Raw genomic sequence first — 12,913 nt, forward strand, 5'->3', positions numbered from 1 at the left:
TCGGCAGTATTCAGTTGAAGCAGCCTGTGACCGTCAATTTTGTGTGTTAACATTACTGGGCTAGGGGATGCGCGGATCACTGGTAAAACATGATTTCTGGGTGTGTCTGTGAGGGTGCTTCTGAAAGATATTAGCATGTTAATCAGTAGACTGAGTAAAGAAGATCCATCCTCCCCAGTGTGGGCAGGCATTGTCTAATCTATTGAGGCCCCAGATAGAACAAAGTGGTAGAGGAAGAGCAAATTATCTCTACCTCCTTGAGCTGGGACATCCATCTTCTGCCCTTGAACATCAGAGCTCTTGGCTTTTGGGTCTATGGACTCTGAAGCTGACACCAGCACCTCTCCCCACCAGATCCCAGGCCTTTGGCCTCAAACTAGTAGTTACACCATTGGCTCCCCTGGTTCTCAGGCCTTGGACTCTGAAACACTCCACCAGCTTTCCTGGCTCCAGCTTATAGATGGCCTACTGTGGGACTTCTCAGCCTTCTGAGTCACATGAGCCTCACATGAGCCAATTCTCATCATATTGGTTCTGTTTCTCTAGATAAGCCTAATATACAGCCCAAACAGACAGCATGCATGTGGGGGTACAGCCTAGTGCAGGGTATTAAAACCTGAGCAGAATAAAGAGGGCATTTGCATAAGAAAGTGACCTGGGACAGGGTGCCAGAGCCTGAGAGCAATGAGAAGGATGTTTACTTGGGGGTGGGACATTGCTGTATGGGTATTGGAGCTTGAGAGGGAGAGGAGGATTTTGGCAGAGGGAGCAACCTGATGCATACTTCTGGAGCCCAGGCAAAGTGAAGAGAGCATCATCACAGGGGGCAGTTGCAGTAGCTCCTTTAGGTAGAAGAGCTCAAAAGGGGTGAGAAGGGGATCCTTGCTGCAGAGGGGTGGCAATGGGAGGGGGCAACATATAGAGAAGTTGAACAAATAATGCATTAAGAATAATAGAGCTAGGTTTCTTACTGTTAGACTTGGGAGTTACAAATATGGAAAGGGAGAAAACTAGAATGAACACTGTGGTTTGGGACTGGAATTGGAGGTAGTAGAGTGAATTTGTGGTTTTCAATATAGATAAACAGACATAAAAATAAATACACAGATATACACACACTTGCATGTACATATATTCTCTATCTCTGCCTCCCAAGAAAGCAACAACATCTCCATTGTAATGAGCACATGCAGCACCCAGATTGTGGCTTCTAAATACCATTCTCAAGTAAAAGGAACAAGGGCATTTTAGAGAAATGGCTAATTCCAGCTGGGCATGATGGCTCACACCTGTAATCCCAGCACACTGCAAGGCTGAGGCAGGTGGATCACCTGAGGTCAGAAGTTTGAGACCAGCCTGGCCAACATGGCAAAACTCTGTCTCTACTAAAAAAAAAAAAAAAAAAAAAAAAAATTAGCTGGGCATGGTGGCATACACCTGTGGTCCCAGCTACTCCAGAATCTGAGGTATGAGAATTGCTTGAACCTGGGAGGCTGAGGGTGCAATGAGTGGAGATCACATCACTACACTCCAGCCTGGGCAAAAGAGCAAGACTCTGCCAAAAAAGAAAGAAAGAGAGGAAGAAAGAATGAAGGAAGGAAGGAAAGAAAGAGAAAGAAAGAAAGAAAGAGAGAGAGAGAGAGAGAAGGAAGGAAGGAAGGAAGGAAGGAAGGAAGGAAGGAAGGAAGGAAGGAAGGAAAGAAAGGGAAAAAAGAAAGAAAAGAAAAAAGAAGGCCGGGCACAGTGGCTCAAGCCTGTAATCCCAGCACTTTGGGGGGCTGAGGTGGGCGGATCATGAGGTCAGGAGATCAAGACCATCCTGGCTAACACGGTGAAACCCCATCTCTACTAAAACTACAAAAAAATTAGCTGGGCGTGGTGACAGGCACCTGTGGTTGCAGCTACTCGGGAGGCTGAGGCAGGAGAATGGCATGAACCTGGGAGGCAGAGCTTGCAGTGAGCCGAGATCATGCCACTGCACTCTAGCCTGGGCAACAGAGCAAGACTCCGTCTCAAAAAAAAAGAAAAGAAAAAGAAAAGAAAAGAAAAAAAGAAAAAGAAAAATGGCTAATTCCATGACACCTTAGTGTGCTGGGGCTGCCATACAAACTAGGTGTACTAAGAAACAGACATTTATTTCTCACAGCTCTGAAGGCTGGGAAATCCAGGATCAAGATGCCAGGTGATTCCATTCTTCAGGGTGCTGTCTTCCTGGATTGCAGATGACTGACTTCTCATTGTGTCCTTGTATAGTGAGAGAGAAGGAAAGGAAAAAACTTTCTCTGGTCTCTTCTGAAGATGCTAATCCTATTAAATCAAGGCCCTGCCTATACGACCTCATTTAAACTTAATTACCTCCTTCTAGGCCCTGTCTCCAAATATAGTCATATTGGGGGTTAGGGCTTCAACATATAAATTTTGAGGAGACACAATTCTGTCCATAGCACATGACTAGAGCAGGGAAAGTACAGAATGAGCCTATGACATCCTGTTTTGCCAAAAAGTAAGAAAATGTTCAAAGAATGATAAAGATGTATCGAAAAAGACCCAAAAGCCAGCTTAAAGGGGCCCCTTCCAATGGTTAAATCTGGTGGAGAAATCATGAAAATAAATGATATTAGTAACATTATAACCCAGTGAATAAAATAGAAACCATGAGTCACTACTGATATAAATAAAGGAATAAATTGAAAGTTTGATAAAAAAAAAAAGATGTACATAATGACTAAGTAGCTCCTCATAAAATACTTATTAAAAGTATTTTAATAAGGGGAAAAAATAACTTATAGAGTTACAAAGGGAAGAAAGAATAACTTATAGAGGAGAAGTCAGGTAGATATCACATTAATTAAATCATCAAAGTTAACATTATCAGTAATGGGACAAACAGAAATCAGGTACCACCTGACAGGATGCAGTGAGAACACAGCATCACTCCTGTGATATTTGTACCCAAGGTGTATAACCCACATATGATCATGAAGAAACAACAGACAAGCCCACGTTGAAGAAGATTCTACAAAATAACTGGCCTATCATCTTCAAGGGAAAGATTGAAAGAGACATGACAAATAACGCAATGTGTAATCGTAAGTTGAATCCTTTTGCTATATAATTAACATTATTGGAACAATCAGTGAAACTTGAATAGAGCCTGGGAATAGATGGTAGCAATGTAAAGAGGCCAGGAAACCATAATCAGACAGATGTGCACTCTACCTCCTATTTCATCACTTTGCTCTCAGACTTAGCCCACAACCTTACCTCCTCCTCAGCAGAGAATATAGAGGCCATCAAGATTGTATTGACTACCTCCACCTCCTGCATGACACTCATGCAACTTACCTTTCTTCATTTCCATCTTTACCGCTTTCCCCCTGGCCTCGGTGAAAGCAATGTCCCTCCACCTGTCCAAGGCCAGCCCTTCTGCCCTAGATTCCACATCTCCTACCTCCTTCTCCTCAAGAACATGGCTGCATCAATCAGTCATGCTCAGGGCGTGGTCTCCACCCTACTCTTTCTATTGGTTGTTTCCTTCAGCCATGCTCTACAATCTTCTATTGTAAAACATTTTTCCAAAGCCCTCCCTTTTTCTCCACAATTACTATTTCAGACCTTTATCACTTTACTCCAGCTCACCATTTCATCAGAGAATCTAAATTTTATACAACAGAATCCATTCTAGTAGTTAACTGGAAAAAAAAATTTGTTATCAGATATTATTAGGTTACTCACAGTATCCCTGGAAGTACCAGAAATTTGGACTCCAAAGGTATGTGACTGAAAACAACTCCTGCATCTCTTTCTTACTAGCCCCTCCTCTTCACTTCATAACCAAACTTTGTGCAAAATAAGTCTACAATTACCACCTCCACTGCCTTCCTTCCCCTTCACTCTCTGTCCCACATTCCACTGAAACTGTCCTTGTTAAAATCACTTCTGACCTCCTAGTTGCCAAGTACATGGACTCTATTCTCCCCTGAAATCTCTACAGCACTTGAGACTGTTGCTCTCATCCCCTCCTGACACTCTCCCGGTGTCCATGCTTTTGTGTAATTCCTTCCCTATGAATGCAGGTACAACCTGTTATTTGCTTCTAACCAATGGAATATGGCTAAAATGATGGGCTGTCCCTCTCTTAAGTTATATTATATGGCAAAGGGGAGGGTATATCATTCCCATGGGTGCATTACCTTATGTAAGACTCTGCCATGGCAGGCTGGATCAAGAGATTCCTCTTGCTGGCTTGATGAAGTCAGCAGGCATGTTGAGGAGGCCCACATTTCAAGGAACTGCAGAAGGGACCTGAGGGTGACCTCCAGCCACTAGCCAGCAAAGCCAGGCTCTCAGTCATTCAACCTCAAGTAAATGAATTCTGCCAACAACCTGAATAAACAACAAAAAAAAGCTAATTCTTCTTCCCTTGTCAAGTTTCCAGATGAAAATGCAGCCCGGCTGACACATGATTATAGCTTCAGGAGACCCTGCACAGAGGGTTCAGCAAGACCATGCCCGGACTCTTGATTCACAGACACTCTGTGATAATATTTGCATGTTATTTTAAGCTGCTGATTTTTTGTCATTTGTTACACAGCATTAGAAAACTAATCAGCCTTCCTGAGGCAGGTAGATCCCGTAGTGAAAGAAGGCAAGTAGATGAGCCATTCATGCTCGTTCCATCTCCTAAACTCAACACTCAAATCACTGAGGGCGGCCAGGACTGTTCATCTGAGGGTGGTGCCTCCACATGGAAACATGAAGGCAATGGAAGGAAAATCTATCCCTTCACCGACACCTCTGCCTCAATGGGAAACAAGAATGGAAGGAGAAAGAGAGAACTGCTAGGAGGATACAACCATAGTTCAGACAAAAGATGACAATCGCTTGAGTGGTACAGTGGCCAGGATGGGGGGAAGTCAACAGATCTGAGACGTATTTGGAAGGTATAAGTTGCCAGACTTGCTAATTGATTGAATACATAGGATGAGAGAGAAAAGATCAAGAACAACTTGTAGGTTTCTGGCTTGAACAACTGGGTATAGTGGTGCCACTTACCAAGCGAGGAAACACTGGGAGAGAAATGGTTTAGGGAAAGAGTGAAAAATCGAGTTCGTTCCGGACATGCTAAGTTTCAGTGCCTGTGAGACATCCAAGTAGAGATGTCAATTAGGGGGCTGGATATGCCAATCTGGAGCTCACAAGAGAAGTTGGGGCTGGAGATATGAATGTGTGAGTTACCAGCATAAAGATGTTATTTAAAGCTGTGGAGAGGGGTAGAAACACCTTGGGAGGGAATACAATCGTGCCCTTGCAGGTTCTCCTCCACGCCGCCCTCCACACTACTCACTGGTCTTTCTAAAATGCAAATCCCATCATGTCAGTGCTAAGAATTATGCAACTGCAGTCAAAGGGATTTTCCCCCCTTCTTTTAATTTTCAATTTTGCAGGAATTTTGTTTAAACTGTAAAAGGAAAGCTATGTTAACATATTGTACATTGACCTAGTTTCACAGAAGAAATTATATAGCACTGATTAAAAGCCAGTACAATATTTGGAAAGTGCAAGAGAAACAGAGAACACAAAGAAAATATAATGAAGACAAGTGAATAATTAAATTATAACAAGTGTGTTGCTTTTAGCACTGCTTTCCCAGAGTAACTAAGATAATTTATAGAGTCAGCCAAAGATTTTAATTGCCTGAAAGGCCACTCACCAGCTGCGTGACCTTGGAAACTGCTTTGACCTTTCTATGTCTCTTCGCTTTTTCTGTAAGGTGGGGATAATGATGTTTGCACTGCTTTCCTGGAAAGGTCGCTGAGAAGGCCAAATGAGATAATGGAAATAAAAACACCTTGAAAAGTTTACAGGAGGAGGAGGAGGTCATACGCTCCTTGAGTTCAGGGACTGCGACATATTGTGTTTATATCCTCTCCACCCAGCAGAGCGCCTACAGTTCATTATAGGATTATTCTCAGAAAGGGGAAAGATGCTTCCCGGGCTCCCTCTTGCCTTCAGAATAAATCTCTGCTGGGTTCCCTGAGCGCAGAGTCTAACATTAGGACCTGGATGCAGATCATTTATGCGGTTGTCCCCAGAGTGAGGGAGCAGGAACAGAGACCAAGAGAACATGCCGGTGTGTGGCACAACAGGGACACCGCTGCAGAAGGCAACAGGGACTCAGTTCTGCAAAGACCCCAAGATGCTTCATGAATCACTTCCGGAACTGTCAACCTGAAAGGAGGGAGTCTGGAACAGTGACCCACCACTCCAGCCCCTCCACTGCATGAGGTTGTCCTGGAGTATACCAGCCATCAACCCTCTTCAAGTGAAGCCCTATGGCCTCAGAGACTCCTGGGGCAGAAGGTGGAGCATGCTTGTGGTGAAACCTCTCATTGAGCAGTTGGCTTGGGCTTGCATAGAACCCTCCACCACTGCAGCAACTAAAGTCAGAGGTAGGCCAAGGGAATGTGATGTTGGGCACCAAAAGCTGTCTGCTACAAGATCCAAAATCTGCCTGTCATTTGTCCTCCTATAGCTCATAGCCCCACTTAAGGGGATTTTCCTGCTGTCAGACTGCTGCACAGGCAGCCCTAGAGGACTATTTTGTACCTCATATCCCTGATACCTCCCTGTGCCACAGCTGATTGGATCAAGGACAGGCACCTGTCCTGAAGGCAGCCAGACTTTAGGCACACTAGTAACCCATACTTAGATAAAACCAATCAATCAGATTCTGTCCCTGGGGAATTCAAACTGGGAAAGCCAAGAGCATGAGTCCATCAGCAGTAGGTGTTGAAACCAGCAGGATGAAAAGCAAGGATGGAGCTGTAAGAATAGGTCAAGTCTACCAGGGGGCAGACTGATCTAGAAAATTTTTCATAGAAGAGATGATTCTTGACCTGAGTCTTATAAGGTGATGATGTGTTAACCAGACAGGCAGATAAAATGAACCAAAGTATGAGCAGACCAAGATTATAGGAATTAAAAGGTAAGGTAGAGAAAAGGCAAACAAGGATGAGAATAAGCCAGTCAGGTGGAGACACCTAAAGGGGGACTGGATTTCCTTAAAGGCACAGAACTACCTTGAAGATGTTCCTGCTGCTCCTGAGGCCCGGTCATGCAGCTTCCTTACACCTGTGTCTTCTGACCACCCCACACTCCTTCAAAGAAAGAGAATAATGGATTCCAGGCACCCATAATGCAGCCACTCTCCATATACTCCATATGTTCTCAAACCAGCCCTGCCTCAAATTCCTGGGCAACTCTGTTTATTCTTTAAAACTCAGCTTGGACATCAGAGCCTTTCTTGACTCCACTGTACCCCTATAACCCTGAATCACATGCCTTTCCTCTGTCCTCCGGATACCCATATCCATCTCTACTATAACATTCTTTGAGTTCCTAATATTGATATTCTTATCTGTTACCGTTACACTGAGAACTCTCTGAAGATTGGGAAAAAATTAATTTTCCATTCATTTAACAAATATATGTTGAGTGTTATGTGCCATGCATTGTTCTGGACATTGGAGACATAAAAATGAATCATGAAGACAGAGTTCTTGCTCTCATGGAGCATTTGTTGGATGGATGGATGGATGGATGGATGGATGGATGGATGGATGGATGGATAGATGGTTTGGTAGTTGGATGTGTAGACGGAAGGATGAGAGGGTGGAAAATGGATGAATGGAAAGATGGATGGATAGATGCATGTATGAGTAAATACATGGATGAAGCTTTGATATGTAAAAGTCCACTATAATGGAATAAAAGGTTTTCTCTTTGGTTAAACATTTACAGTCACCTCTTAGTCCAGACCTATCTGTATTCCTGTGTTAATTATCTATCACTATGTAACAAATTGCCCCATGACTGAGCGGCTTAAAATAATTATTACTTCATAGTTGTTGTGTCATGAATTTAGACAAAGCACAACAGGAACCCCTGGGGTCTCAGCTGGAAGACTTGAAAGCTGGGACCTGAAATCACCAAAAGGCTTGACTGAGGGTAGAGTGCCTACTTCCAAGGTGGCTCACTTACATGGTCTTGTCAAGTTGGTTACTGTCGATGAGTGCCTCTCCATGGAGCTGCCTGAGTGTCCTCATGACATGGCAGTTGGCTTGTCCCTGAGTGAACAGTCCAGGAGGAAGCAGGGCAGAAGCAGCAGTGCCTGCTACGACGTAGCCTCAAGAGCCACAGACCATCACTCTCACCACATTCTAGTCATTAGAAGCAAATTACTCAGACTGGTGCACATTCAAGGCAACAGGAATTACACTCCACCTTTGAAACTGTCTTCACAGGGTTCACAGGAATCACATCCTGGGTTCTGGGTAAAAATATAGTTATAATCAAGTATTAATCAGGCTGCACTTTGGCCACATCTTTGTAACTGAAAGTCAGGTAACACAAGATACTGACCATTCACATCCCCCTTGTTCCCATAGGCAGGATTTCTGACCTTAGAATCATAAGGCTTTTGGTTAAGAATTGCTTAAGATGTTCTTCAGATCCTGAATTCCAGTGGAACTACTGAAACCAACCGGTTCGACGACCCACCACGAAGGAACCAAACCAGAATGAGAATGCAGTTTCTTCATCTCCCTGACTCGTGACTTCTCCCTGCACTTTTCAGCCAGTCAATGATCCCCACACCTTGGCCCACTCCAAACCCCTCAAAATCCCCAGCTCCAAATTCCCTGGGAGGTGGATCTGAGATTTCCTCGTGTCTCCTCATTCAGCTGCCCTGCGATGATTACACTCTGTCTGCTGCAGTGTCTGGCATCTCAGTATATTGACTTGCTGCACATTGGGCGAATGAAGCTATGAGGATTATGATTACACTTTTGAAGGGAGTAGTGCCTAAGAAGTTGTGGACATGTGTTAAAACAACACAATCTCTCCAGGCCTGCAAATTAATTTGTTTTCTTTTTTCTAGCCATCATCAACTCCTATCAGACTCCTCCCTCCACAAAATCCCCACTCAATAGGACACAGTCTTCCCAATTTAATTCCTACCAGGCTTTTCTAAACAAGAATAACCTTTGCATCTTAAGGGTTTTACCACTAATCCTTACAGAAAAGAAAAGAAAACTGGCCAGGCACGATGGCTCACACCTGTAATCCCAACACTTTGGGAGGCCAAGGCGGGCGGATCATGAGGTCAGGAGATCGAGACCACCCTGGCTAACATGGTGAAACCCCGTCTCTACTAAATATACAAAAAAAAAAAATTAGCCGGGTGTGGTGGCAGGTGCCTGTAGTCCCAGCTACTCGGGAGGCTGAGGCAGGAGAATGGCGTGAACCTGGGAGGTGGAGCTTGCAGTGAGCTGAGATCGCACCACTATACTCCAGCCAAGCTGACAGTGAGACTCCATCTCAAAAAAATTAAAAAAAAAAAAAAAGTTTTGTAGAGACAGGCTCTATGTTGCCCTGGGTGCTCTCAAGCTACTGGGCTCAAGTGATTCTCCTGCCTCAGCCTCCCAAAGTGCTGGGACCACAGGCATGAGCCACTGCTCCCAGCCTGACACTCCTTCAAAAAGTCTACAAGGCTATTCGTGATATTGCTTTGGCTGCTCACCTCTCCTGACATCCACTTTTGACCAGAAGTAACTAGGTTCACCACCAAGATCTGTCTCACCTGTGGGCCTTTATACACGCTGTTTCCTCCACCTGGAAAGTTTGCCTCCCCAGCCACCAACCCTCACCCTGAGACTGCCTCACTCCTACTCGCCTTCAGGTGTCAGTTTGGATGTCTTCATTTCCAGGAGTGTAAGCCTGACTTCACCTCACCCCAAGCTAGCATACTGGGCTTGCTCCCACTTTCCACATGCAATTATATGTTGCTATATTTTGCTTTCTATCTATGCTGTTGACAAAAAGGGCCAAACTCTGTAAACTATTTGAAGAGATATATTCTGAGCCAAATACGAGTGACCCATAATGGCCCATGACACAGCCCCAGGAGATCCTGAGAACATGTGCCCAAGGTGGTTGGGCTACAGCTTGGTTTTATACATTTTAGGGGGACATAAGACATCAGTCAATACATGTAAGCTGTACACTGGTTCAGTTCAGGAAGGTGAGATAGGGCAGGGGCCTGCTTTCAGGTCACAAATAGATTCAAAGGTTTTCTGGCAATTGGTTGAAAGAGTTTATATAAAGACCTGGAATCAATAAAAGAAGTAACTGGCTTAAGATAAGGAGCTATGGAGACCACAGTTCTTATGCAGATGAAGCCTCCAGGTAGCAGGCTTCAGAGAGAATAGACTGTAAATGTTTCATATCAGACTTAAGATAAGGAGCTGTGGAGACCACAGTTCTTATGCAGTTGAAACCTCCAGGTGGCAGGCTTCAGAGAGAATAGACTGTAAATGTTTCATATCAGACTTAAAGAGGCTGTTTTCTCAGTCTTAAGGTCTCTGTTTTAATGTTAATGCTTGTCAGCTGTGCCTGAATTCCAAGAGGAGGAAGGTACAATGAGGCATGTCCCCCACCTCCCATCATGGCCTGAATAGTTTTTCAGGTTAATTTTGGAATGCCCTTGGCCGAAGAGAGGGTCCATCAGCCAGTTGAGAGCTTAGTGTTTTATTTTCAGTGTACAACACTGTTAAAACCTTGAAGGCATAAACCAGGTGCTCTATATCCTCACCACCTAACACCACACCTGACTCATAGTACTTGCTCAGTGACATTTACTGATTGACTTGAGAAAAGAAAAATAGCTCAGAGCAGTCTGAGGTATATAAGGTCTATAAAATTTATCAGGTCTAGAGAGACATGAGTATGGGAATTTGGTTAGGTGAGGAGGGTGCCCACACACCTAGACCTGCCTGGGGGCAATTGTTTAGAGGCATTTTGCTCCTGACTAGCTGCCTCATCCATTATCTTCATGTTTTTGTGTTCTTTCTATCACAAATTCCATTTACAGGAATTTCATTTAAATTCCATTCCATTCCATTTAAAGGAATGGAATTTGTGATACAAAGAATGACACATAACCAATTAATCAATCAATAAAGAAGAGGCAGTTGCTAAGTTGTTTACCAAGAATTTTTACATGTAAATTCTGCCTCTTCTTTTCCTTTAGAAACCTACTTGTAACTACCACTAGTTTGAGTGTATATTCATGGCAACTTGAATGTCTGATGCCAGGTTGCAATCCTCAAGCCTGGCCAAATAACCTCTCAACTTGTATTAATTTTGCCTCAGCTTCTTCCTTTTAGGTCTACATGTTACAGTAGGTAGCTAGTCAGACATGAGCAGGGCAGGAGAGAGGCCCCCCAACCAGAAACATCAGGCAACCATCAGGTGATGGTCAGGTGGTTGTTACACTGTTTCTCTAAAATAATAATTGGTCACAGCCAGTGCCAGAGAAAGGCATTCTCCCAATAGATAGAAAAAACCCTGAAACTGGTGATCAGCAGCTTCCCAATCAGATCTCGGGAGTTGGGCAAGTGGGCTCAAGCATGAGCACTAAGAGGCAAAATGGCGGCATTTAACTGGTATATAACCTTCTAGAAACATTTGACTGGCAAGAGTAGAATGCCTCAAGTGAGCATGTGTACAACTGCCGTAAACACACTGTGTATGTGGCCCCTCCCAAGTGCTGGCAGGCCACTGCGCGTGTGGACAGCCCACCCCAAAGGAAGAATCAGGGGAGAAAGGATGCAAGACACCAAAATATGCCAACATATAAAACCTTAAGTCAAAGGTCAAACTGTGCACTGGATCTTTTAAGTTGCCTGCTTGGCCTTCTTCCAAGCATACTTTACTTTCATTCCTGCTCTAAAACTTTTTAATAAATTTTCACTGCCTCTCTAAAACTTGCCTTGGTCTCTTACTCTGCCTTATGCCCCTCAGTTGAATTTTTTTTTCTGAGGAGGCAAGAATTAAGGTTGCTGCAGACCCATATGGATTTGCCACCGGTAATAAATATATTGAACAATTGATCGGAGGCCCTTCGTTGTCCACGTGTCTGTTCTCCTCCAGGTGTCCACGTCTCTGTTCCCTGGAAGGCCTGTCTGGGCCCAGGCCTGTTTCTGTCACATGCACTTGCCTGAAGAGCCCTGATTTAGTAGACAGGTGGGTGGCTGTTAAGGTGGGTTTAGCTCTTCTGTGACTTTTTCTGTCCTGAGCCTCTACTGGAGCTAAGCCTCATTTGCTGCCATGTGATGTACCAGACTGGCACCACCCTCACCAAAGTTCCAACCTTGTAATCCATGTGACAGATCTCTCCTTCCTCCAGATCTCCAAATAGCAGGGAAATTACTTGTCATTTGGTCATCCTGTCTGCCTGGGTAATCAAAGTTGTCACCTGGGGTGTGTCAAGTGACCCCAATTATAGACTCTCCCCTTTCCTAACACAGCTTGGCCAGTCTTCACCAGACTGTATAGTCATTTTATTTATTTTTATCTTTTTCATTTTCTCATTTTTACGCCTCTGTTCTGGGCAAACACAAACTCTATTGTAATATCTCTGATGGCATTTGAAGCAATTCTTCATCAAAGTTCTCCAAAGCTAGAAAGACCTGGAGCACTGAAGGTTGTGAACATTTAGTCTCCATTTCCAAACTAGTGTAGTGTGTGGTTTGAGAGACTGAGTTCTAGAGCCACACTGCCTCAGACAGATCCTAGTTCCACCGCTCACTAGGGGAATGACCTTGGGCAAGTCACATGACCTTGTTATTCAAGTTTGTCCAACCTGCAGCCCATGGGCCATATGCGTCCCAGGATGGCTTTAAATATGGCCCAACACAAATTCACAAAGTTTCTTAAAACATTATGAGATTATTTTGTAATTTTTTTTTTTTAGCTCATCAGCCATTGTTTGTGTTAGTATATTTTATGTGTGGCCTAAGACAATTCTTCCTCCAATGTGGCCCAGGGAAGCCAAATGATTGGACACCCC

The sequence above is a fragment of the Macaca mulatta genome, chromosome 1 (assembly GCF_049350105.2).
Source record: "Macaca mulatta isolate MMU2019108-1 chromosome 1, T2T-MMU8v2.0, whole genome shotgun sequence".
In the NCBI taxonomy this organism is placed as follows: Eukaryota; Metazoa; Chordata; class Mammalia; order Primates; family Cercopithecidae; genus Macaca; species Macaca mulatta.